The following is a 20025-nucleotide window of genomic DNA, read 5'->3' as shown; positions in this document are numbered from 1 at the left end:
GCGAAATGATCAAGTATGACACATAGAATGGATCTGCTATTCCCGTTTAAATAAAAAAAAATCATTTCAGTAGGCCTTTAAGGCTAATTTGAACAACAGAAGAAATAAAACACAGATATTGAATCCCTGAAAATAAGCAGGGACTCGAACAGAGAAATAACAATCCCAGCACACGAGCATTGCTTTAATACTGATACTACCTTGTTAGATATCAATATTCCGATCAATCCGGCCTCTTCTGTTATATCTGTTGTGGTGCGTTTCTGTGCCGTGTTCCAGAGGAATTACGACGAGAATTATCTTCACGTAAGTGAACAATTGATTTGGCAAAGCTGAACAGTATAATGAGAAATGTATGACATGTGCTGTGTTTACAGGAAGTCAATACATGTTTGGCAATGTTCCCCCAACATATTGTCTATAATTGTCTGCAAATGCATATACAGTACATGCTTGTTTACCGACTACACGTCCCAAAAAGCTGATTTACATCCTCCACCTTTTTTTTCCTTTTTCCCCGTGTACATATTTAATGGTCTCAAATGGAGACAAAAAAAAAGAAAAAGGAATGTAATTGAGGGGACACTTTAGAGGTTGGCTCTGATATTTCACTTTGCCGGGCCATGCTTAACAAACGACAGGTTTTGTGAAAGTGGATGGTTTGAGGAGGGACTTGGGGGCGGTGGATGTGAGCTCTTTGACAGAATTGTAAAGCGGCAGAATGAACAGATGTCTCCCAATGATTAATGTTCCTCCCCGCCTTGCCTCAGAGGAGCTGCGTGCCCATGCATCTCTAACCCTGCACCAGCACTCTATAGAGCTAATTTCTTTAACTGGCAACTTTCTCTTGTCTTTTTTTTTTTTTTTTAGAAAATGTTCCAGCGCTTATTTTTCTTCTACTTAGACCTTCTGAGGCATGATTTTTTTTTTTTTGTCATTTGGTTTTGTTCGTACGGGGTTTGAAAATGAAATCCTACGTTTTACCCGCCGTAACATGTTGGTGAAAGTCAATGAATGCAGTGGACTTAAAGGACGTAGGAGATACATATTTTACTTTATGTGGTAAAATGCTTTAAATAGAATTTTCCTTGCAGAGGAGAACATGGCAAGACTGCAAATGGCGATGTTGTGTGATGGCGCCAACGGAAAGAAACACTTGCCATGTCGACATGGAAATAGCAACTTTTTCAGTCAAATGCAATGTCAGACTGCATATTACCTACATATTTAGATTAAGGTGAATATATAATTATCATGCTCGTTATATATATTTATATATATATATATATATATATATATATATATATATATATATATATATATATATATATATATATATATATATATATATATATATATATATATATATATATATATATATATATATATATATATATATCAAATATCTTACCTCGCAATGTTAACTGGAAGCTAATTTGACTTTTAATGCCATTATTTCCAAACATATAATTTACTTACTTTTAATATGTTTTTATTATTTATGGGCCATGTTGACAAAAGATGAGATGAAGCCCAACAGCGACCCCTGCTGCAGCCTTCTGGGAAAGGGGAAACCCACAAATAGTCTCTGGGGGAATGAGCACATTAAAACATCCAGCACTGCATGGTAATGACTAGCATGCATATGGTAAAGGGCTCACATTAAATATTTACACTCTTGGTTAATATTTTATACAGTAATTTTGTTTTTAATTGGATTTCATATTTGATATAAATACATAACTAAGTGGGGGCATACTGTTTTTAAATGGCTCTCTTTCACACAAACACACATGACAGGCGATGCAAATATGACATAAACTGCATGCATGTGTGCATCATCCAACATATGTGGTCCTATCAGCACTGGGTTTATTGTTGCTGCTTAGTACGCTGTATGGGAGGATAGAGGTCAGAAAATAATAATGTTCCGCCATCACAATTTCCGCCGTAATCAATAAATATTTGATTACTCATGGCCTCAGGTAATTTGCAGTTTCATCCATTTGTTATGTACAATGATAACATCAAACAAAAGTCAAAATCCGGATGATTTATGGCCGTTTTCCTCTTGTTTTTTTTCCTTTTCTGTCCTGTCCAGCTACTCAGGCAAATCAATAGATGCCCATATCGGCTGTACAAATTGACTTTACAAAAGAGAAGTGTGGAATACTTCTCTTGTTGCCTTATTTGTATTGGACTTTATTAAATGGATTTATATTATTATTTGGTGCTGCCGGGCCGGAGCTGGAGGGGATGGAAAGAGGGAAAAAAAGGAAGACGGGAGGAAATTGCGGGGACAAGAGGGGGATAAGACGAAGAAACAACAACAAACACAACAATAACAACAACAGAACAGCATCAGTGAATAGGACATGTACAACTATGATGGTAAAAGTGATAGCAAAGGAGCAGTTAGTGAAATAAGTATTAATAACACAGAAATGACAATGATCATTATTCCACTACAAATGGAGCAATACAAATACCAATAGAAATAGCGCTATTGATAATGAATAATAATAACAATAATTTACCTCAATTATCAACAATACAATTGTTTCAAATGCAACAATACATATATGGGATGATAACTTGAAATACAAAATAAATCAAATAAATGGGGGAGAAGAAGAAGAAGCAAACTGTATTAACCTTGTAGATTGTTATAGTAACAATAGGTTAAGCTTGGTCAGTGTGCCATGTGTTACCCAGTTTCCCCCAGGGCAAGGGTGTCAGACGTACGGCCCGCGAGCCGGATCAGGTCCGCCAACAGATTTTACCCGACCCGCGGGATGAGTTTGCTAAGTATAAAAATGAGCCGAAATTTTTGAATGAAAGAAACAGCTGTTCTAAATGTGTCCACTAGATGTCGCTATAGCAATTATTTGTATCTTTGTAGATTATGCTACATGTGTAAAAAAAAAAAAAAAAAGTAAACCACATGATGTTAGTGTACCACCGAGGAAAATGAGCAAACTACATAAATAACATCCTGCAATTGATTGTGATTTTGATGTTATTTTTTTATCTTGATAGATTGAAAATGAACACCAATGAGTTGACTGATGAACATTATCACATCATTTATTTAGAAAGGATAAGTAACAACAAATAAAGAGAGAATACTATTAACCGCAACATGTAAGTTTAAAAAAAAAAACAACAACAACATTATGATTTGTATATTTTCAGAATGTGCTTGTTCTATTTTTAAACAAAGAAAACAATCTGAAGTTGTCTTTATTTTTAAGTTATCGTTCCGTGATTTTACCAGTCCGGCCCACTTGGGAGTAGATTTTTCTCTATGTGGCCCCCGATCTAAAATTAGTTTGACACCCCTGCCCTAGGGCAACAACGTTAATATATGTTTGATGAAACGTGATTATATGCATGAGTGTATTTATGTATATGTGCTTGCATATGTACAGTATGTGTATATGTATGTTTGTACAGTGAATGTATATGTACAGTACGTGTATATGTATGTTTGTACAGTGAATGTACATGTACAGTATGTGTATATGTATGTTTGTACAGTGAATGTATATGTACAGTACGTGTATATGTATGTTTGTACAGTGAATGTACATGTACAGTATGTGTATATGTATGTTTGTACAGTGAATGTGTGTGTGGATGTACGAACTTTGACTGTAGGTATGTACTGTATTTGTGTATGTATGTGGGAGCGTAGGTACCTATGTGTGTATATGTATGAATAATTGTGTGTACTTGAGTATATATATATATATATATATATATATATATATATATATATATATATATGTGTGTGTATTTGTATGTACAATATATTAGACTCCCAGTATGTGCAGGAGCCAGAGTATGGTCCCTCTTGTTTTCATGTGATATTTACCTTTTGGTTTAAACCCCTTCGGTGTTGCGCAACAAGGGGGTGGCACTTTAGTGACTTTTCCACTACTTTTATTACTTCTTTGTGGACCACATACAGTAATTTGCCCTCTGTGGGATGAATAAAAGTATGTCATATCCATTCCTATCCTAAAGACAGCAGATTGTTCCTGTAACACTGACAAAATAAATAGACCAAAATCAGATGTCTACTGAAGATGACACTGGTTCTCTGGGCTGTGCAAAATAATAATATATAATGTATAATATTATAAGGATAGTGAGGGGTGAAGTCCGGTCCTTAGCTTTCTAGATTTGTGGCCCCCAAAACAATAAAGTTGAATTTACAGTAATGAATAGATTCAGTCACTGAATGTTGGTATAGAATATAATTTATTGGGTGCACTCAACAATCAGAGACTATAACCAGTTCTATCATCAAACTGCTGAAACAAGAATAGTTTCATCATCAATCATTTTTACAGCAGGCACATTCAGTGGATTGTTAAATTTCGAGCCAATGTGCCTGTTTCTGGAACACTTTAGAATGAAACCTTTATTTTGCTTTTTAAATGTTACCCATCTACGTGTTGGATGTCTCTCCCACTCAGCTCATGTTGGCTCCTGACCCTCAACAACTGCTTGGATTATCATTGCATGCATCAGAGATTTTTCTTAGAACCCCCAAACTCCTTTCTCCTTGCAAAAAAATAACTTCACAGCGTTAAATTTGCGCCTCTAACCTGTTCTTGCTAGTTTGCAGTGGTAAAGATTCTCAGAACTAGTGCTTGACTGCCATTTCCTTTTTATACACACACTTTCTTCACAGGCGAAACAGGACTTTTTTTTTTTTTTCTTTTTTTTTTTTTAACTAGTTTGCAGTTGTATACTGGTTACAGTTTCTCAGAACAGTCATTTTCCCTTGATGCAACCCCAGGCACTTTTACGGACAAAATATTGTGTATATATATATATATATATATATATATATATATATATATATATATATATATATAGACTGACTTAAACGTGTGGACAATGCTGAAGAAACAAGTCCATGTCAGAAAACCAACAAATTTAGCTGAACTGCACCAATTTTGTCAAGAGGAGTCAAAAACTCAACCAGAAGCTTGTGGATGGCTACAAAAGCGCCTTATTGCAGTGAAACTTGCCAAGGGACATGTAAGCAAATATTAACATTGCTGTATGTATACTTTTGACTCAGCAGATTTGCTCACATAATAAATTCATAAAAGAACCAAACTTCATGAATGTTTATATGTGACCAACAAGTATGTGCTCCAATCACTCTATCACAAAAAAATAAGAGTTGTAGAAATCATTGGAAACTCAAGACAGCCATGACATTATGTTCTTTACAAGTGTATGTAAACTTTTGACCACGACTGTATGTGTTTGCAAATTGTTTTGCTACAATAGTATCCATCCATCCATTTTCTACCGCTTATCCTGTTCACTTCCATATCATTGTAGCAAAGCAATTTGAAAATATGTATCTCAATCCATATGGAACAAGATGCACGTGTCTGTGTTCTACTTTGTGTGTCTGTGTTTGGAATTGTGTTTGTGTGAAAATAATCTGCGTTCTAATTTGTGTTTAAGTTTTTTTCCCAAAAAAACATTGAAACTTTTGTTTCCTGGAACCTCTAGTTCTTGGAATTATAGGTTACTTCCTCTACTCGGAAGACTCGCGAGTAGAGGAACGCAATCACTTCTTTGCCCGTTTCGAGTTATCCAGACCAGCCACACCCCAGTTGCCCCTCCTACCCTCTAGTCCTCAACTGCGTGTCCTCCAAGAACACCAGGTAAGGCAGGCACTGAAGGCTATAAACCCACCTAAAGTGGCTGGGCCAGATGGCATGCCGGGCAAGGTTCTTCAGGACTGTGCAGATCAGCTGGCAGGAATACCGACAAGGATTTTCAATTCATCCCTGGCACAAGCCCAAGTCCCGCCTTGTTTTAAGGCAGCCACTGACTACTTTGTGGAGACGTATCTCATGTAGACTGAAATGACTACAGACCAGTGGCACTGACGTTTGTGGTCAGGAAGTGTTTTAAAAGGCTTGTTCTCCAATATATCAAAGCTTGCCTCCCCGAGAACTTGGATCCACATCAGTTTGCCTTCAGGCCAAACCGGTTCATAAAGGATGTCATCGCCACTGCTCTCCACTCAGCTGTGGAACATCTGGAACTCCCGAATACCTATGTCAGGATGCTGTTCGTCGACTACTCCCCTCATCTGTTTCTGAATAAAAACCTTTCTGACAAACCGACCTTAGGTTGTTGAGGTGGGTCAAATATGCTCCTCCACTGTCACTAAGCACTGGCTGCCCTCAGGGCTGTGTGTTGAGCCCCCTCCTGTACGCCCTCTATACATATGACTGTGTCCCCATTCATCCCTCTCACGCCATCATCAGTTTGCCGACCACACTACAGGCCTTGTCACGAGGGGTGATGAAACAGCCTACACAGAGGAAATACAGGCACTGGTACGGTGGTGCACCAAGAACAACCTGAGGCTAAACACCATAAAGACCAAGGAGATGGTCATTGATTTTAGGAAACAGAGAGGGGAACATGCTCCACTTGTGGTAAATGGAGCATGTGAGAAGACTGTGGCTTCCTTTGAGTTCCTGGGAACATACATCTCAGAGGACCTCATACGGACCGCCAACACTTCAGGACTTGTCAAAAAGGCCCAGCATAGACTCCATTTCCTTCCTGTGCTGCGGTGGAATAAACTTTAGGATAAACTGCAGGTATCTTTTTATCGGGCCACCATAGAGCAGTGCTAATGTCCTGTGCTGCGACAGGAAGACCTTGCAGAAGATGACCAGGACAGCGGAGAAGATTGTCGTCCTCCCTCTGCCCTCCAGAGAGGACATTGATCGCTCTCGCTGCGTCGGCAGAGCAAAGATAATCCTGGCAGACAAGGAAGAGATTTCGGTCTCACAAAAACAGGACAAACTGAGTTAAAAACAGTTTTTACCCATGGGCCAATAGGATATTGACTCAGTCCCAGTAGCTTACACTGTTTTTCACTGTTGCACTGCTTTGCGTACTGGTATTTATTTTTAGGGACCGAGTCCCTTTGGGACAGAGGACCCTATTGTATTTCTAGCGTTTTATTATTATACCGCCGCCTCTTTGAGCTGTAATTTGACCCCCTTAACATGCTTCAAAACTCACCAAATTGGACACACCTAATCAAAAAACCAAACCCCAAAACTCAAAATTGCGCTCTAGCGCCCCCTAGGAAGAAAACACAGACAAAACTGCCTGTAACTCCCAGTAGGAATGTCGTAGAGACATGAAACAAAAACCTCTATGTAGGTCTCACTTAGACCTATATTTCATACACTGACAACCCCCAGCAAAAATCAACATTAAGTTTGCAATTCCCCCTTCAAAACAAAAGTTGTGTAAAAACAGTCACCTTTTTCCAAACATTATCTCCTCTGAGCGCGTTTGTCGTGTCGGCTTCAAATTAGCACAGGAGAGAGATTGAACCCTTCTGATTAAAAGTTGATGAAAGAGTTTTAATTACTGCTCCGGTTTGGATTTTATGAGCCCTCAAAGTCGGTCCCGTCCATCGCTGCTTGCAGCTTTAATTATTTTTCTTGTATTTTAACTGCACTTAACAAAGTAGCCACCTGTATTTCCGTCATGCTCTCATGTCTGATGACAATAAAGTGTTCTATGCTATTACAAATTACACAACACCTTGAACATTCTCAGCAAATTTACCTCAATGCAATATTAAAAATGTTGAAGTCAAAGCATAAGAGTGCATCTGCATAACGTTATATGAACAGAGCTGTCTCTCTCACTCTCATCGCAGTAATCCCATCCTTCTGAAAGGTGGTGGAGGAAGCTCAGTAAATCACTCTAAAATCCCACACCAAAGTAGAAACTTTTTTCATCCTAGTTTAACCGTCAGCAGGGTTTAGAGGCGCGGAGACTTCTCTTCGACCCTGCCAGCTCAATATGCTATAAAACAGGAGGAGAAGAAAGCATTAACTTAAAAAAAAAAACATGTAAATTGTAATTTTGCCGCTTGATTAATATTGACAGTTTGGGACATACATCTTCAGTACATTAACGACTGGTAAGGAAGATTTTTTTTAATGTCTGACCTGTTTAGCATCACTGTGTATTTGTGTGGGCAAATTTTCAAGAAGATGTCCAGTATGACAACAGGCACTTAAGACAGCACAGAGAATACCCTTGGGTGTGTCACCATTGTCAGTGGCCATTGACTAAAGTGTCAAAAAAACATTTAGCTCAAAGATAGAGCAGGCCGCACAGGAGATAAGTATCACAGGTGAAGAAGGTGTTGAACCTTACTATAAAATGCTATAAAACAGCATTTGATCTCCTGTGGATTTTTTATATCTACCTCTTTACACAGACATGTACAAACCCCAAAACCAGTGAAGCTGGCACGTTGTGTAAATGGTAAATAAAAACAAAATACAATGATTTGCAAATCCTTGTCAACCTATATTCAATTGAATAGACTGCAAAGACAAGATACTTAACGTTCGAACTGGAAAACGTCGTTATTTTTGGCAAATATTAGCTCATTTGGAATTTGATGCCTGCAACATGTTTCAAAAAAGCTGGCACGTGTGGCAAAAAAGACTGACAAAGTTGAGGAATGCTCATCAAACACTTATTTGGAACATCCCACAGGCGAACAGGCTAATTGGGAACAGGTGGGTGCCATGATTGGGTATAAAATCAGCTTCCATGAAATGCTCAGTCATTCACAAACAAGGATGGGGCGAGGGTCACCGCTTTGTGAACAAATGCGTGAGCAAACCGTTTAAGAACAACATTTCTCAATGAGTTATTGCAAGGAATTTAGGGATTTCACCATTTACGGTCCGTAATATCATCAAAAGGTTCAGAGAATCTGAAGAAATCCCTTCACATAAGCAATGATATTACAGACCTTCAATCACTCAGGCAGCACTGCATCAAAAAGCGACATCAGTGTGTAAAGGATATCACCACATGGGCTCAGGAACACTTCAGAAAACCACTGTCAGTAACTGTAGTTGGTCGCTAAATTTGTAAGTGCAAGTTAAAACTCTACTATACAAAGCAAAAGCCATTTATCAACAACCAGAAAAGCTGGGCCCGAGCTCATCTAAGATGGACTGAGGCATAGTGTAAAAGTGTCCACATTTCAAATTATTTTTTGAAACTGGACTCCGTGTTCTCCGGACCAAAGAGGAAAAGAACCATCCGGATTGTTCTAGGCGCAAAGTTGAAAAGCCAGCATCTGTGATGGTATGGGGGTGTATTAGTGCCCAAGACATGGGTAACTTACACATCTGTGAAGGCACCATTAATGCTGAAAGGTACATACAGGTTTTGGAGCAACATATGTTGCCATCCAAGCAACGTTACCATGAACGCCCCTGCTTATTTCAGCAAGACAATGCCAAGCCACGCGTTACATCAACGTGGCTTCATAGTAAAAGAGTGCGGGTACTAGACTGGCCTGCCTGTAGTCCAGACCTGTCTCCCATTGAAAATGTGTGGCGCATTATGAAGCCTAAAATACCACAACGGAGACCCCCGGACTGTTGAACAACTTAAGCTGTACATCAAGCAAGAATGGGAAAGAATTCCACCTGAAAAGCTTCAAAAATGTGTCTCCTCAGTTCCCAAACGTTTACTGAGTGTTGTTAAAAGGAAAGGCCATGTAACAGTGGTGTACATGCCCCTGTTACAACTTTTTTACAATGTGTTGCTGCCATTAAATTCTAAGTTAATGATTATTTGCAAAATAAAATCAAGTTTCTCAGTTTGAACATTAAGTATCTTGTCTTTGCAGTCTATTCAATTGAATATAAGTTGAAAATGATTTGCAAATCATTGTATTCTGTTTTTATTTACGAATTACACAACATGCCAACTTCACAGGTTTTGAGTTTGTTTTTTTTTGTTGTTTTTTTGTATGTCCTGCCCAGCTTCTCAGGCAAATCATATAGCAGATGTAGATGCCCATATCGGCTGTTCAGATTTACTTTACAAAAGAGAAGTGTAGGATACTTCTCTTGTTGCCTTATTTGTATTTTGACTTTATTAGATGTATTTATAGTATCATTTGGTGCAGCCGGGCCGGAGCAGGAGGGGATAGAAAGAGAGAAAAAGGAAGACAGAGGGGGGAATTGTGGGGACAAGAGGGGGATTAGACAGAGAGACAAAAACAACAACAGCAAACACAACAACAACAACAATAGAGCAACATCAGCAAATACGACATGTACAAATGTGATGGTAAAAGTAATAGCAAATAAGCAGTTAGCGAAAATAAAAAATAATACAGAAATGACACTAAAAATGGAGCAATATGAATACCAATAGAAATAGTGCTATTGATAATAAACAATACCAATACTTTACCTTTTGTTATCAACAATACAATTGTTCAAATGCAACAATACATATACGTAATGATAACTTGAGATATGAAAGAATGCAGAAAAATGGAGGGGAAGAAAGAGAAGCAACCTACATTAACCTTGTAGATTGTTATAGTAACAATAGGTTAAGCTTTGTCAGTGTGCCATGTGTTATACCCAGCCATTCAATTCTAAGTTAATGATTATTTGCAAAATAAAAACAAGTTTCTCAGTTTGAACATTAAGTATCTTGTCTTTGCAGTCTATTCAATTGAATATAAGTTGAAAATGATCTGCCAATCATTGTATTCTGTTTTTATTTACGAATTACACAACGTGCCAACTTCACTGGTTTTGAGTTTTATCAACACTAGGCACTAATTTTGTTATTGCTGTTTGAAGATAGTTTAGCTTGCCTTTTCCTTTTTGCTCTTCCTCTGTGTAATATGTTTAGCATCGTCCTCCAGTCCTCCAATGTTAATAATGCTTAAGAAATATAGTCTATTTGTGGCGATGGAGGATTATTTACTTAGAGGAGCTGCTCCACAGGGTGTATGAAAATAGACAGTTAGCTGCAAGCCGCTTCTCTTGGCAGTTCATTCTTCCGGTCGGCAAACTAAGTATCAAAAATAGGAATTGACGTTTAAAAATAGTGGACAATTCCGGGATATCGGCATTTAAGACCCGATTCCTATCGATGCTCGACACACAACTTAATTTTCGATCCACAAGAAAATAGGTTGCTTTTGTGGAGAAACCCTTATTGGCAAGCATAAGGTAAGACGCTCTTGGCCGCAGGTCTCAAACTTAAGGCCCCGGGGGCCAAATCTGGCCCGCCACATCAAGCCTGGGAATAATACGCATCAATAAAGTATTTTATTTTTTCTTACTAAATGTATTTGTTCTCTCGATTTTGACAGCAAAAATTACATGTACTGCATTAAATTGCATATATATTTTTATTCAATATTATATAATATGTAACAATATTATAATATGAAATGTTATATTTTTTTCTTAAAATAAATATCTGTATGAATCTGTAATATTAATGTTTTTCACAATAATAATGTAATGTTAGTTACATTAGTACGGATTTAGGTTGGAAAGTCATTATAATCTGTAATAAAAATGAACTATTAATTGTGTGTTTCTTAGTAATGTAACAAATATTATATTATCATTCGTTATTTTTGTGGTTGAAATAAAAAATAAATATCTGTTTGATTTATGATTTCTAGCAAGTTATCCATTCAATTGTATATTTAAAAAAATAAAAGATTTTACAATAAAAAAAAATAACCCCCAAAAACCTGGCTGCTTAGTCGCCAGAATTTTACCGTAAAAAACAATGGTACTGTTTTTCTATTTACAGTAATAAACTGTAAAAACAGCAACAGCCAAAGATTTTATGGTAAAAGAAATGGCCGCCCTGTCGCCAAAATGTTACCATCAAAATACTGTGTTACCATCATTCCATTTACAGTACATATATGTATATATATGTATATACATTATATGTATGTATGTATATATGTATGTATGTATATATATATATATATATATATATATATATATATATATATATATATATATATATATATATATATATATATATATATATATATATATATATATATATATATATATATATATATAGTGTAATATATATGCTTTAATAAAAAAAACAGTAATTTCTCCAATAAAATTCCTGCAACTGAGCTGCCAGTCTACTTTTGTGGCTTCCTTTGAGTTCCTGGGAACATACATCTCAGAGGACCTCATGTGGACTGCCAACACATCAGGACTTGTCAAAAAGGCACAGCATAGACTCCATTTCCTTCATGTGCTTGAGGATAAACTGCAGGTATCTTTTTATCGGGCCACCATAGAGCCAGTGCTAATGTATTGTGCTCTGCTGCGACAAGAAGACATTGCGGAAGATGACCAGGACAGCGGAGAAGATTATCGGCCTCTCTACAGTTTTTTTTTTTTTTTTTAACAGATATTTTTATAAGCACAGACATCATAATACAGACAGATATTTTTTTTACACACAGACAAATTATAATATGGACAGACAGATATTTTTTTTCACACAAATCAAAATATGGAGAGACATATTTTTTTACACACAGACAAATCATAATGCGGACAGACAAATTAAAACACACGCGGCTCTGATTACACACACACACAGATTGATATACAGACACACATGTGAATTGGATTACACACGCACACAGATTGAGGAACACTTTTGCAAATAATTTTGCTACAATGACACAATCAGGCAGCACTGATATTGTCACGGATGGACAATTCATTTTGGTTTTTTTAATCTATATGAACAGCCTTCATCAAAGGAGGACTTAGATTGAGTCCAATCCAAAATCCATCTCCGTGTCAAAAGCAATGACTACACTCTAAGAAAAGTGCTATATGCACGCAAGGTTACTCACAGCTGCAGTCTGGGAGTTATGGATCGACACTGACTTTGGCAGCCATTTCACAGCAACTCCCCCACAAAGGAAAGCCTTTCAGAGAGAGCTTCGCTTGTGCGAATTCCACTCCAATCTGGTGCTGCAGGGAAGCACATTTACTTTGAGGGGCAGTCATTGCATTGCGGTGAGGTTTGACCCGAGATGCTCTTGGACATTACTGCATAAGAGACTGGGATGATCTGGGAAGTGCAGTGAACTTAGAATCAGAAAAAACAAGAAATGCACACATGCTGTGTAATTAGAGATGTATATCGTCGGGATTTCACCGATACCAAGATCGATATTCCTTATTCATCTGTACTTTTATCAGTACTATGTATTTGTGTAAATAAAAAAATTAAAATGTTTTTTAATAGCACAAGAGGTTGTGCTAACATCTCACAGCAGGGAAGTATTTCAACAACACTTTCTTTCTAGGTTTTAACAAGTCAACTATGTGTTAATGTGCAAGGTGCAATACAGTTATGTTGTCATCTTGTAAAGACCACACTGATCAATCACTGTGTTTTTATTCATTACAATTACACTCAGTGTAGCCATCTATCCATCTATTTCCTACCACTTGTCCCCATACTATTTAAAATAATAATAATATTAAAGGCCTACTGAAATGAATTTTTTTTTATTTAAACAGGAATAGCAGATCCATTCTATGTGTCATACTTGATCATTTTGCGATATTGCCATATTTTTGCTGAAAGGATTTAGTATAGAACAACGCCGATAAAGTTCGCAACTTTTGGTCTCTGATAAAAAAAAAACCTTGCCCCTACCGGAAGTAGCGTGACGTTGTCAGTTGTTCACTCCCTCATATTTTCCTATTGTTTTAAACGCAGCTAGAGCGATTCGGACGATTACCCCATTAATTTGAGCGAGGATGAAAGATTCGTGGACGAGGAACGTTAGAGTGACGGACTAGAATGCAGTGAAATACATATTTTTTTTCGCTCTGACCGTAACTTAGGTACAAGCTGGCTCATTGGATTCCACACTCTATCCTTTTTCTATTGTGGATCACGGATTTGTATTTTAAACCACCTTGGATACTATATCTTCTTGAAAATGAGAGTCGAGAACGCGAAATGGACATTCAGTGCCTTTTATCTCCACGACAATACATCTGCGAAACGCTTTAGCTACGAGCTAACGTGATAGCATCGTGCTTTAACTGCATATAGAAAGAAAAAAATAAACCCCTGACTGGAAGGATAGATAGAAAATCAACAATACTATTAAACCGTGGACATGTAAATACACGGTTAATGCTTTCCAGGCTGGCGAAGGTTAACAATGCTGTGCTAACGACGCCATTGAAGCTAACTTAGCAACTTAGCAACCGGACCGCACAGAGCTATGCTAAAAACATTAGCTCTCCACCTACGCCAGCCAGCCCTCATCTGCTCATCAACACCCGTGCTCACCTGCGTTCCAGCGATCGGCGGAAGGACGAAGGACTTCACCCGATGCGTTTGGCGGCCCGGAGACATAGGAAGTCAAGGTGAGGTCGCCGGCTAGCGCGTCTGCTCTCCAACAAAGTCCTCCTGGTTGTGTTGCTGTAGTCCGCTGCTAATACACCGATCCCACCTACAAATGTGTTCTTTGCAGCCTTCATTGTTCATTAAACAAATTGCAAAAGATGTCCAGAATACTGTGGAATTATGAAATGAAAACAGAGCTTTTTGTATAGGATTCTACGGGGTACCATAACTTCCGTTGAACTGACTTCGTCACGCGCATACGTCATCATACCGCGACGTTTCAGCCGGATATTTCCCGGGAAATTTTAAATGTCACTTTATAAGTTAACCCGGCCGTATTGGCATGTGTTGCAATGTTAAGATTTCATTATTGATATATAAACTATCAGACTGCGTGGTCGGTAGTAGTGGGTTTCAGTAGGCCTTTAAATAATACAATAAAATATTACTGTATAGTATTCATGTTCATTCACAAACCTTTAACATGACATCAAATATATAATATAAATCAATACAATCAATTTGCATTTTCGGTGGGTGTGCGTTTTGTAACAGTAGGAATTCTTAGTCATGTTTATGTTACACACGGACCTACTAGAGTAACATACCGGAAGCCATTGTTGACAGCCACTGACGTCTATGTGTCTGCGTCGTGTGTGGATTATATAAATGAAAAAACCTAGTGATTATTTAAAATGTTCACTTTTTAAGTGGATTAGTATCAGCTTGTGGATTACTAGGTCGCTTAGTGTGGGGGTCAGCAAACCGCGGCTCCTGAGCCGCATGCGGCTCTTGAGTGCCACCCAACTGGCTCCCTGAAGCATTTTTAAAAAAGGATTGAAAATGTAAAAAGTTTGGGGAAAAATATTTTTGTAGTTTTAGTAAGTTTTATGTTTGAGGACAAACATGACACGAACCTTCCCAATTGTTAGAAAGCCCACTGTTTAATATGTTTGTGTGTATGCTTCACTGATGAGACTATTGGTGAACATCGTTTTGTCCTACTCATTTTTGGCGGTTCTTGAACTCACCATAGTGTGGACTGTGACGCAACAGTTTGTTTACATGTAAAATCTTCCACTCCTTCTTTGTCTCATTTTGTCCACCAACAGTTTTATGCTGTGTGTGAATGCACAAATGTGCGCTTTGTTGTTTGGAGCCCTAATCAGGCATATTTGGTCAGTGCATGACTGCAAGCTAATCAATGTTAACATGCTATTTAGGCTAGCTGTATGTACATATTGCATCATTATGCCTCATTTGAAGGTATATTTGAGCTCATTTAATATCCTTTACTTTTATCCTCTTTGTATATTATTTAGTTTTGGATGTCTCATGACACATTGTCTGTATGTAATATTGGCTGCGTTTCAGATAGTTGTTTGTGTGCCATGTTGTTCCAGACCACAGCAAACATTCCCTTTAAAAGCCAGTAATCTCCAGGAGTCATCGCACCTTCTGAGTAGCCTCTGATTTACTAATCTTTTCCAATGTTGTAAAAATGTGTACAATAAATATTACATTTCAACATTTCTGTAAACAAAGATTTGCGTCAGCCTGCGACACAGTCATTTTGATAGTAGGCTATTATAGCTAATATAGACACTTTCGTCAAGTTTTGCCTTCATTATAAGACTTATATACGGCTTTTCATTTTTTTGCGGCTCCAGACAGATTAGTATTTTGTATTTTTGGTCCAATATGGCTCTTTCACCGTTTTGGGTTGCCGACCCCTGGCTTAGGGGACAGTCGGGCTGATGAAGCCCGCCGTAGTGGCGTTCACTTCAAACTGACACTAACTTTTATTAGCGTGTGTGACTTTGGGGACTATAAAAAATCTTGCTCTATTTCAAACTTTTGCGTAATGTTGTTTCCTTATTTGTGATTATTTCAAGCTGGTTATCATCTACCCGTGTGTAGTAGCGGCACTTTAACTGAATGTGACAGCGTGTCATAATTATGACAATCAGCTGGATAAAAAAAATACAGATAGCAGTATCACTAGTCCAGAATATTAACGGTCTTCCTGGACCGACCCAATTAAGAACCGGAACCAAAAAATACCCGTACACGGTATACAGCCCTGTGTGTAATACATAATCGTATTAATTTGCAGTTATTCGGTCATTTCCTTATATTTGTGGCGCAATTTACGCTCGCAGATACCCTCAAAATTCCTGCTTCGGTTAATTACTGTATTCCTCATTAAAATGTTACCTTGTTAGTGTTAGTCGATGTTCCATTTTGCACATAAAGACCATGGAACCTTTCCTATTACGTACATAAATACACCAAGACGACCTCATTATTTTTATTTGTTGGCATCATGTGCACGCTTTTATGCAAATTCTGCTGCAAGTTTGGTAACTTTTATGAATGTTTGCAGCACTGTTCTTAATGTGACCTTTTCTTTTCGCTTTAAACAATCCTGGAGGAAATGGGCTAACAGGCACATAAATGGGACATTAATAAAAACAAAAATGGACATGTTTGGATGATTGATCAATACTGTGCTAAAACTGTTGTTGCGGGTGTACTAATTTTTACCTGTTGCCTTAATTGCAAAGATTTAGGCATAGGGTAAGAAGCTTTACTTTACCGTTGACATATTCCTCCTTACATTTACAACAAATACTTTGATGTACAGTACAGGCCAAAAGTTTGGACACACCTTCTCATTTCAATGCGTTTTCTTTATTTTCATAACTCTTTACATTGTAGATTATCACTGAAGGCATCAAAACTATGACACCTGTGAAGTGAAAACCCTTTCAGGTGACTACCTCTTGAAGCTCATGGAGAGAATGCCAAGAGTGTGCAAAGCAGTAATCAGAGCGCAGGGTGGCTATTTTGAAGAAACTAGAATATAAAACATGTTTTCAGTTATTTCACCTTTTTTCGTTAAGTACATACAGTCGTGGTCAAAAGTTTACATACACTTGTAAAGAACATAAAGTCATGGCTGTCTTGTTTCCAATATTTTTTACAACTCTTATTTGTTTGTCATAGAGTGATTGGAGCACATACTTGTTGGTCACAAAAAACATTCATGAAGTTTGGTTCTGTTATGAATTTATTATGGGTCTACTGAAAATGTGAGCAAATCTGCTGGGTCAAAAGTATACATACAGCAATGTTAATATTTGGTTACATGTCCCTTGGCAAGTTTCACTGCAATAAGGCGCATTTATAGCCATCCACAAGCTCCTGGTTGAGTTTTTGACCACTCTTGACAAAATTGGTGCAGTTCAGCTAAATTTGTTGGTTTTCTGACATGGACTTGTTTCTTCAGCATTGTCCACACGTTTAAGTCAAGACTTTGGTAAGGTCATTCTAAAACTTTAATTCCAGCCTGATTTAGCCATTCCTTTACCACTTTTGATGTGTGTTTGGGGTCATTGTCCTGTTGGAACACCCAACTGCGCCCAAGACCCAACCTCCTGGCTGATGATTTTAGGTTGTCCTGAAGAATTTCGAGGTAATCCTTCTTTTTCTTTGTCCCATTTACTATGTGTAAAGCACCAGATCTCTTTAGTAGCAAAACAGGCCCAGAGCATAATACTACCACCACCATGCTTAACGGTAGGGATGGTGTTCCTGGGATTAAAGGCCTCACCAAACATATTGCTGGGTATTGTGGTCAAACAGCTAATTTTTTGTTTCATCTGACCACAGAACTTTTCTCCAGAAGGTCTTATCTTTGTCCATGTGATGTCATATATATATATCTATAAAGCGCCTGGGGTTGCATAAAGGGTAAAAAATGACTGTTCTGAGAAACTAACCAGTATACAACCGCAAGCTATTTTGCTCGTAAAAAGTGCCTGGGGTTGCATCAAGGGAAAATGACTGTTCTGAGAAACTCTAACCAGTATACAACCACCAACTAGTTTAAAAAAAAAAAGCCCCTGTTTCGCGTGTGAAGAAAGTGTGTATAAAAAGGAAATGGCAGTCAAGCACTAGTTCTGAGAATCTTTACCACTGCAAACTAGCAAGAACAGGTTAGAGGTGCACATTTAACGCTGTGAAGTTATCATTTTTTTTGCAAGGAGAAAGGAGTTTGGGGGTTCTAAGAAAAATCTCTGATGCATGCAATGATAATCCAAGCAGTTGTTGAGGGGCAGGAGCCAACATGAGCTGAGTGGGAGAGACATCCAACACGTAGATGGGTAACGTTTAAAAAGCAAAATAAAGGTTTCATTCTAAAGTGTTCCAGAAACAGGCACATTGGCTCGAAATTTAACAATCCACTGAATGTGCCTGCTGTAAAAATGATTGATGATGAAACTATTCTTGTTTTAGCAGTTTGATGATAGAACTGGTTATAGTCTCTGATTGTTGAGTGCACCCAATAAATTATATTCTATACCAACATTCAGTGACTGAATCTATTCATTACTGTAAATTCAACTTTATTGTTTTGGGGGCCACAAATCTAGAAAGCTAAGGACCGGACTTCCCCCCTCACTATCCTTATAATATTATACATTATATATTATTATTTTGCATAGTCCAGAGAACCAGTGTCATCTTCAGTAGACATCTGATTTTGGTCTATTTATTTTGTCAGTGTTACAAGAACAATCTGCTGTCTTTAGGATAGGAATGGATATATGACAGACTTTTATTCATCCATTAGTGGGAATCTGCTGGGTCAAAAGTATACATACAGCAATGTTAATATTTGGTTACTGGTAAGTTTCACTGCAATAAGGCACTTTTGGTAGCCATCCACAAGCTTCTGGTTTAACGTTTGACCACTCCTCTTGACAAAATTGGTGCAGTTCAGCCAAATTTGTTGGTTTTCTTACATGGACTTGTTTCTTCAGCATTGTCCACACGTTTAAGTCAGGACTTTGGGAAGGCCATTCTTAAATCTTAATTCTAGCCTGATTTAGCCATTCCTTTACCCCTTTTGACGTGTGTTTGGGGTCATTGTCCTGTTTGACACCCAACTGCGCCCAAGACCCAACCCCCGGGCTGGTGATTTTATGTTGTCCTGAAGAATTTGGAGGTAATCTTCCTTTTTTATTGTCCCATTTACTCTCTGTAAAGCACCAGCTCCACCGGCAGCAAAACCGGCCCAGAGCATAATACTACCACTACCATGCTTGACGGTAGGCCTGGTGTTACTGGGATTAAAGGCATCACCTTTTCTCCTCCAAACATATTGCTGGGTATTGTGGCCAAACAGCTCAATTTTTTATTCCTCTGACCACAGAACTTTCCTCCAAAAGGTCTTATCTTTGTCCATGTAATAAACTTTTGACCACGACTGTAACTCCACATGTGTTCATTCATAGTTTGATGCCTTCACTGACAATCTACAATGTAAATAGTCATGAAAATAAAGAAAACACATTAATTGAGAAGGTGTGTCCAAACTTTTGGCCTGTACTGTACAACAGGGTTAGCAAGCAGTATCATGGCGTGCTACATTTTAGGGCCATTGTTGTATTCATAAAATATAGTGTGTATTTACTAGTGCTGTCCGACGAATACAATTTTTTATCAGATAAATCACACTTTTGCATTTTAATTCACCACAATTAATCACAGTAAAATTACTTAAATGCATGATTTGAATAAAGACCCCAATATTCTGACAAAAATGAAATTGTATTGTCAGACACATGATTTTTTTTTTTTTAAATGTGTTACTTAAATGCGCTACATTTATTTGTTCAAAACATTTTTTTTAAAGAGCTCTATCAAAACTACCGTGGCCTG

The 20025-nt window shown here is 37.7% G+C and overlaps 1 protein-coding gene across 3 annotated transcripts in view; it reads left to right on the top strand.

Annotated features, from left to right (window-relative positions):
• The window catches only part of cep162 (centrosomal protein 162), a 461180-nt gene that overhangs the window by 384342 nt on the left and 56813 nt on the right, over positions 1–20025 (top strand). The window lies entirely within an intron of this gene.

Source organism: Entelurus aequoreus, linkage group LG11 (genome assembly GCF_033978785.1).
Source record: "Entelurus aequoreus isolate RoL-2023_Sb linkage group LG11, RoL_Eaeq_v1.1, whole genome shotgun sequence".
Classification (NCBI taxonomy): Eukaryota; Metazoa; Chordata; class Actinopteri; order Syngnathiformes; family Syngnathidae; genus Entelurus; species Entelurus aequoreus.
Note: the sequence above shows the minus strand (reverse complement) of the source record. Positions and strands in the feature narration are given on the sequence as shown.